The sequence below is a fragment of the Sus scrofa genome, chromosome 5 (assembly GCF_054392235.1).
Source record: "Sus scrofa isolate SSC_HxYL_T2T_F1_AM1 chromosome 5, Sscrofa_HxYL_maternal_Yorkshire_Landrace_v2.0, whole genome shotgun sequence".
Taxonomy (NCBI): Eukaryota; Metazoa; Chordata; class Mammalia; order Artiodactyla; family Suidae; genus Sus; species Sus scrofa.
Window position 1 is genome coordinate 64,120,954 of NC_139387.1, and position 8,502 is coordinate 64,129,455.

Genomic DNA, 8,502 nt, shown 5'->3' on the forward strand with positions numbered 1-8,502 from the left:
TCTTGTAACATTTGTGTTGTTTTTTGGTGGGAGGTTCTAGGCATCCACTGGTTTAATATCATGCTTCAAGTAATTGCCACAGATTTAGTGGCCTAGATTATAAGTCTGACACCTGCGTCACTGGGCTAAAGTCAAGGGGTCTGGAGGCTGCATTCTTTTCTGAGCGCTCTTGGGGAGAATCTATTTTTTCGCCTTTTCCAGTGTTTGGAGGCCTCCCTCACTTCTTAATTGCCTTCCCTCTTCCTCCAACTTCAAAGCCAGCAAGGTCAGGATGACTTCTCAAAGCGTCATCTCTCTGGCTCTCTGTTCCCCTTTGAAGGACCCCTGTGATTACACTGGACCTACTTAAATAATGCAGGGTAATCTATCTTAAGGGTGGTTGATAAGCAATGTAATTCTCCTCTGCCATGTAATATAACATATTCATAGATTCTGTGGGTGAGGATGCTGACATTATTTTAGGAAAAAAATGCTGTTAGATGTTCTACATTTTACACTTGCATGAGCTTCAAATATACAAAAATTATACATCCAAGCTCCTTTATTGTGAATCTACCTGAGAGTGTTTATATTTTTAAAAGATGAATAAGATTCCTTAAAATGGCAGATGATATCAGGATTCTACTATCTCTTTATTTCTATTCCAGCTTATCCAGTGTTGATGTTTTTTTAAAAAACATCGTAATTTCTTGGAGTTCCCGTCGTGGTGCAGTGGTTAACGAATCCGACGAGGGACCATGAGGTTGCAGGTTCGATCCCTGCCCTTGCTCAGTGGGTTAGGGATCTGGCGTTGCTGTGAGCTGTGGTGTAGGTCGCAGACGTGGCTCGGATCCCACGTTGCTGTGGCCCTGGCTTAGGCTGGTGGCTACGGCTCCGATTCGACCCCTGGCCTGGGAACCTCCACATGCCACGGGAGTGGCCCAAGAAATGGCAAAAAGACAAAAAAAAAATCATACTTTCTTTTAGTGAGGTGTACACATGATTGAGCTTTTTGAATGGCACATAAAAATGGGATAAAATATTTGTGTTAGTGCTGAATATTTTTTCTCATCTGAGCCATAACATTTTGTAAATGAAGGAATAAGAAATGGTAGCATTCTCCTTTTTTAAGCATATAATCATTCTCATGAAAAGGAAGAGAAATTCTATTATTTTACCTTAAATTCTGGTCAGAAAATGTACAGCAGTGTGATTTCCAGCACATGATAGACAAGCAGAATAATTGCTGACCAAAGATCCAAAGACAAAAGCTAGCTCTTTAAAACTATAAAATTAATTCATTTGTAAATTACTTTTGAACATCTATTTAATCCATGTGCCTTTATTAAATGACTCTATGCAAAGACTTTTAGTCATGAAGTACTTTGAAGGAAAAAGCTCATGCACAAGAGGAGAGGTGGATATATGTATAATTTTATAAATATATATAAAAATTGATATGAAAAGACTGTGGTAAATACCATGACAGAAATAAAAATTCCGCTGGAACACAAGATCTTCAAAAGCAGAAATTTTTCTAACCCAAAGTCAAGAAATAAGCTCAGTAATACAAATAGAATGTGCTAGGGGAATATTAAAAAAAAATTATAAAACATCAAAGGGGAAAAGGGAGACTTTAGATGCCATAATTTCCATAAACTTCGTATCTTAATCACTTAAGGTAAGATTGCTAATTTTGTTAATGAAATGGTTTCACACCCCCACCTTTGCTTGACTTCTTAAGATGTTATTATCCTTCTCTAACACAAGGTGGCACTACAAATGCAGGCATTAGCATAAAACTGTTTCAAAGATTTGTGCCTATTTACTTGGAATGGGAATCATTTATTTCTTCTGTGGGACTTTCTCTGAGTTAGCCAGAGCTAGAGAAAGGAAAATACTGAAGGGGGTAATACAGCGGAGACTTTGTGCAAGAACAGGGATTCTATCTACTGGGTCGACTTTAATCAATAGTTCTTTGGTGAAAGTCACCTTTTGAAAATTAAATTTTCCTAAGGCTGAAGTTTGCCTCTCTAAGATCTCACTTTATTTTTATCACATAGTAATTTGGGGAAAGATGCTTTTTTGAATTTGGCATATCACATCAAACTTTTCAAACATCATTACATATTTGATCACATTCTTTTGGCCATATTAAACTACAATGGCAATTTTGATATATCTGGATTGTCTCATGTGGTTAATCATCTAAGACACAAACAAATTTTATTTTAAATAGCCAAATACAGCCCTAACAACATCTTGCTAAGCACTGCATTTGTAAATCAAATAAGTCAGATGTACTAACATGGTAGATCAAATTCTTCTAAGCATTTCAAATAGCTGGAGACCCAGACTACATACAGAGCCTCATAATAATTGCTTACTAACTGGAAAAGGCCAAGCTACTCCCAATTTCTGGTTGTTTCATTGACACCAGCCTGGAATTTCCTCTTGATCATAGAACAAGGGAAGCAGCTGTGTCTCAGATAGAGTTCCCAACACCAGACATTGGAGTTGAGACAGGCAGTTTTGTGCCTTTGATCAAAATTGTGCCAGACATCATGTCTCAGCTGTTGCTCACGGAATATGGTGACAGCCACATGAATTCTTCTTTCAACTTCCGCTTTCACTTTTATATTGTCTGCCCCCATGCCCAAAAGTATCGGAGAATTTTATCTGACCCCCAAAGGTATCAGGCATATGGGAAGTCACATCCACTTAACTCCATAGTTTTACACAGAAGGATTTCTGAGGTTTCTTCACTGAGCTACCCAAAGTCAAATAGCTCCATGGGGACAGAACCGAGACTTGAACCCAGGGATCACACTCTTTCTATACAGCATCATTGATGTGGTATGGGTTTATTATAGGGGCCAACTGTGTCTACAGAATGTTAGGGAGTCATTTTACTCAATCCACTTATTTTTTGGAAGAAGAGTCAAAAATTTGTGATGTTAAGCATCTTTTCATCTGCTTTTTGCCATCTGTCTTCTTTGGAGAAATGTCTATTTAGATCTTTTGACCATTTTTTGATTGGGTTGTTTGGGTTTTTTGATATAAAACTTTGTGAAATTATATTTTGGAGATTAATCCCTTATTGGTTGCTTCGTTTGCAAAGATTTTCTCCCATTCTGTGGGCTTTCTTTAATTTTTGTGGTTTCCTTTGCTGTGCAGAAGGTTTTTTTCTTTTTTTTTCCTTTTTTTTTTCCCTGCCTTTTTAGGGGCACACCCTTGGCATATGGAGGTTCCCAGGCTAGGGGTCAAGTTGGAGCTGTAGCCACTGGCCCACGCCACAGCCACGGCAATGCAAGGTCTGAGCCACCTCTTCGACCTACACCACAGCTCAGGGCAATGCCAGCTCTTTAACCTGCTTAGTGAGGCCAGGGATCAAACCTGCGTCCTCATGGATATAGTCAGATTTGTTTCTGCTGAGCCATGACAGTAACTCCTGGAAGCTTTTAAGTTTAATTAGGTCCCTTTAAAAGTGTTTGCTTTTATTTCCATTACTATAGGAGGCAGATCTGAAAAGATATTTCTGCAGTTTATATCAGAGAGTGTTTTGCCTGTTTTCCTTTAAGAGCTTTATGTAATCTGGTCTTATATTTAGGTCTTCAATCCATTTTGAGATTATTTTTGTGTATGGTGTTAAAGAGTGTTCTGATTTCATGTAACTGTCCAGTTTTCCCAGCACCACTTTTTGAAGGGACTGTCTTTTCTCCACTGTATATTCTTGCCTCCTTTGTCATAGATTAGTTGACCATAGGTGCTTTCTGTCCTGTTCCATTGAGCTATATTTCTGTTTTTGTACCAGTACCTACTGTTTTAATGCTGCAGCTTTGTAATATAGTCTGAAGTCCTGGAGCCTGATTCCTCCAGTTCCATTTTTCTTTTTCAAGATGTCTTTGCCTATTCAAACTATTTCATGTTTCCCTACAAATTTTTTAATTTTTTTACACTAGTTGTGGGAAAAATACCATTGGTAATTTGACAAGGATCACACTGAATCTGTAGATTGCCTTGGGTAGTACCCAAGGTGTATTACTGATTTTAAATTGAATTTCACATGACTCTTTCTCAATGATCTATATGACATACGGTTCCATATGCGGCCTTTTTATCTTCCTGGAGAAATAATTTTGAGGTGATACTATATCTTTGGGATGCAGCCTCTGCAATTAATGATGTGTGATGTCAGGAGCTCAGAGGTTATACAACAGTGCTAATAGGAACCAGAGTTTCTGGCCCACAATCTGGGTAGATTGGCTTTAATCTTCAAATTTGCTGCTTCATCACGCAAGGCTATACTTGCCAGTATCTCTACTGCACTCCATACAAAGAGAAGTTGCCTTTGTATCAAGAAAGCAGGTTTTCCAAGAAGCCTCACCCAGCAGACTTCCATTAGGTCTCTCTCCACTTCCATGAGACCACCCCTAGAGAGGTGATTACTTGGGAGAAGAGGAGGTAGGTAAATGTTGACTCAGACTCCCAACAAAAGGTAAATTACCAAAAATCTGTGGAATTTGAAGAAGTGGGCAAAGGGTGAAAACTCAACGACAAATCCTAAAAAGTATAAGCCTGTTTTATATCCTCAGGATTTTAGCAGACTCAGGAAATACTTCAGGAGCTGCCAGCTTCCAGAGCACTATGCCAAGCTGTGGAAAAAAGCCAAATCCACAAAGTGGGATGGTCTACATCTGTCTCACACAGGGATTAGTTCTAAAGTATGAGCACTGTCTCCTTAAAATCCTTTAGAAATGAATCAAGTTAACCACTGACACATTGATTCTTCGTTAAGTTCAGTTTAGTAAATTTCTACTTCAAATTTTGAAACAGATTTCCTTTCATTTTTGGTTGACCACCAGATGAAATAGTTGGTTTTTATTTATGCACTTGGTGGTATAAAAATACATACCTTTAAAACGATAATTTCACTCAAGTATCTCAAATAATGAATAGCAATGTGCAGCAGACACTTGTTAACTCCTTTCCAAATGCCTGTGTTTTTCTTTCTCCTTAAACACAATCTTGTTGCTGTTGTTATTGTGTTTTTAACTGCAGATTCTATGCAGTTAAGGGTGGCTCCTCTACCTACTTTAAAAATTTTAGATTTTTAAATTGTGAAATATAATTAGAGAAAACCATATAATGCATATATCCAATTTAATCAATAATTATGAAATAAGCACCTGGGTAATCATACCCATCAGATTTTTAAAATTTTGTTTGGGAGAGTCATCCATGTTCTTGTATGTAGCTTTAGTTCATTTCTTTTCATTGCTGCAAAGTATTTCATTGTATGAATATACTCTGACCTAATATTGTAACAACTTTGTATGGTGATAGTAATTGTTCTTATTGTGATGATTATCTCATAGTGTATTAAATATCGAATCACTATGTTATATACCTGAAGAAAAGGATTATGTCCTGATCTGTTTATTAAAATTGCTATCTATAGCTATATCTATATCAAGTTTGTTTCTCATTTTGCTTCCTTTTTTTTTTTTTTTTTTCTTTTTACAGCTGCACCTACAGCATATAGAATTCCTGGGCTCAGGGTTGAATCAGAGCAGCAGCTGCAGGCCTACACCACAGCCATAGCAGTGCAGATCTGAGCCACATCTAAGACCTATGCAGCAGCTTGCAGCAGGGCTGGATCTTTTAACCCACTGAGTGAGGCCAGGGGTTGAATCTACATCCTCATAGACACTATGTAAGGTTTTTAACCAACTGAGCCACAACAGGAACTCCTCATTTTGCTTCTTATTGCACATTCTTTTTTTTTTTGTCTTTTTTGCTATTTCTTTGGGCCGCTCCCGAGGCATATGGAGGTTCCCAGGCTAGGGGTCGAATCGGAGCTGCAGCCCCTGGCCTATGCCAGAGCCACAGCAACGCAGGATCCGAGCCGTGTCTGCAACCTACACCACAGCTCACGGCAACGCCGGATCGTTAACCCACTGAGCAAGGGCAGGGATCGAACCCGCGACCTCATGATTCGTAGTCGGATTCGTTAACTACTGCACCACGACGGGAACTCCTTATTGCACATTCTTAATGTTTGTATTCTGATGCATAGACATCATTATACTCCCTTATTAATCATTAGGGTATATGCCTAAGAATGTAATTGCTGCTTTAAGGAGTACCATATACATTTAACTTTACTGGATGATATCAAAGTGTTGTTCCAAACTGTTTTGAAAATTGTTGTTGGCAGTTGTGTATGATAGTTCCTAATGCTCTAAATTCTCACCATTAATTGATAATTGTTGTGCTATTGACAATCTAGCTGGTGTATAGTGTTATTTTAATTTTCCTGATTACTGATTTGTTCACATTTCCCTAGGTTTATGGACCACATATTAGTTTCCTAGGGCTGTGATAACATCCTTCTCCAAACTGGATGCCTTGAAGAGAAATTTATTTTCTCATGGATCTAGAGGCACAAGTCTGAGATCAAGGGCCAGAGGGTTGGTTCCCTCTGAGGGCTGTGAGGAAGGATCTATGGAGTGTCCATCTCCTACCTGAGGGTTGCTGGAAAACCTTGGCATTCCTTGGTTTATAGATGCCTCACTCCACATATACCTTGATGTTCACCTAGTGTTTTTCTGGTGTGTGTATCTATGTTCAAATTTCCCCTTTCGTGGTGACATTAGTCATGTTGGATCTAGGAGCCTATCATACTTCAGTATGACCTCCTCTTAACTAGTTGCATTTAACAATAAACCTGTTTCCGCTTAAGGTCACAATCTGAGATCCTGGGGGTTTGGACTTCAACATATGAATTTGGGGGAGAAACAAAAGAAACAAACAGGATGCTTGGATTTCCTCTTCTGAAAAAAAATCTTATTGAAGTCTCTTTTGCCATTTTTTTCTTTTGGATGGTCTTTATTAATAATTCTTTAGGATGTGTGCTTGTGTGTTTTCATCAAATATCCCTTAAGTTTTCCTTTTTTTATAGTTTATATAAATTTTAAAATTGTATCTATTAAATGTTATTGGCTGCTCTGTTATATATTGCAGCAATCATCAAATTTTCAGGACAGGGTTTCCTACCTGCTCCAGAGGCTTAGATCCTCTGCTTCATAGGGGAGAAGATTCCATGGAAGTGGATGATAATTTGTTCTTGACTGCAGAGGCAACCCATCACCTCTTGCAAGACTGAGCCACTAAGCAGGGGAGCTCACTCCAAATTGTTCTCTTTCCCCTAATATTCCTCATGAGCAGTAGGTGGTCATGGAAAAGAGGTAGCAAATGTTCACAAATTTCCCCTTTTTCTGACTCTTTTAGTGGATGCCAAACTTCTGTGTTAGCTGAATTCAGCTTTATGTATAAAACGACACATAACAATCAAAATCAACTTTCTCATTAGTGTAAAACATCTAAGATAGAAATCATTTCCCTTTTCTTAAAATGCTATTTTCCTAGAAAGGAAAATTATCAGGGCTGATTGTAAATACAACTTCAGTAATAACAATACTCATTTATTTATGCATTCACTTAAAAATTGTTGTTTGCTTATTTTGTGCTCGGCATTGTTCTCATGGAGATACAGTATTATCAAGGCATATAAACATCTGTTTCTTCAAGGAAAAAGTTTTCTAATGTGCAGATAGGCAATAAAAAAGTAATTATTCGACTCATCTTTAGTGATAGGTGATATTTTTAAAAACAAAGCATTGAAGGGGAAAGGGGAATCAGGAGTAGGGTGGTTTGCAATTTACAAAGACGAGTTAGGGATTGTCTCTCTGGGAAAGTAAAACTCAAGTAAAGACTTGAAATAGCTGAAGAAGCGAGTCATGTTTATATGGGAAAATAGGATTCAAAGGATAGATTGCAAAAGCTGAGACAGGAGGGAGCCAGAATTTTCAAGGGGCAGCAGCACAGAGGCTACTGCACCTGGGGCAGAGTAAATGGGGAGAAGATTAGTAAGAGATGAGAGCAGAGATATGGGTAAGTGTGTGTGTGTGTGTGTGTGTGTGTGTGTGTATCAGTATGTGTGATAGATCCTGCAAGAACTTGTAGTTCATTGTAAGGGTCTTGGATTTTAGCCTAGTTAGATGAGGAGCCATTAGAGAATATTAACCAAGAAGGGGCATGATCTGAGATATGTCCTAAGGGGATCACTCTGACTTCTTTATTGAGAATAAGCTGTTAAGGGTTAGGGAGAATGGTTAGGAAGCTAGCATAATAATCCAGGCAGTGGAATGATGATGGCTTATACCAGAGTAATGGTAATGAAAGTGGCGATCAGTAGATATATTTTGAAGACAGTGCTGACAGGATTTGTTGTAGGGTATGGGACAGAGGAATTGGTTAGAGGACATAAGAGAAAAAGAGGAGTCAAGGATGGCTAAGATTTTACCTAGTGCAAATGGAGAGATGGAGTGCCCATCAACTGAGAAAATATTGTGCATTGAGTAAATGTAGGGCAAATGAGTCATTAGCTGATGAATATATTGTAATTAAAATTTTTATGAGATAACCCAGTGGGCTATAAGTAGACTAGGAGTCTAGAGT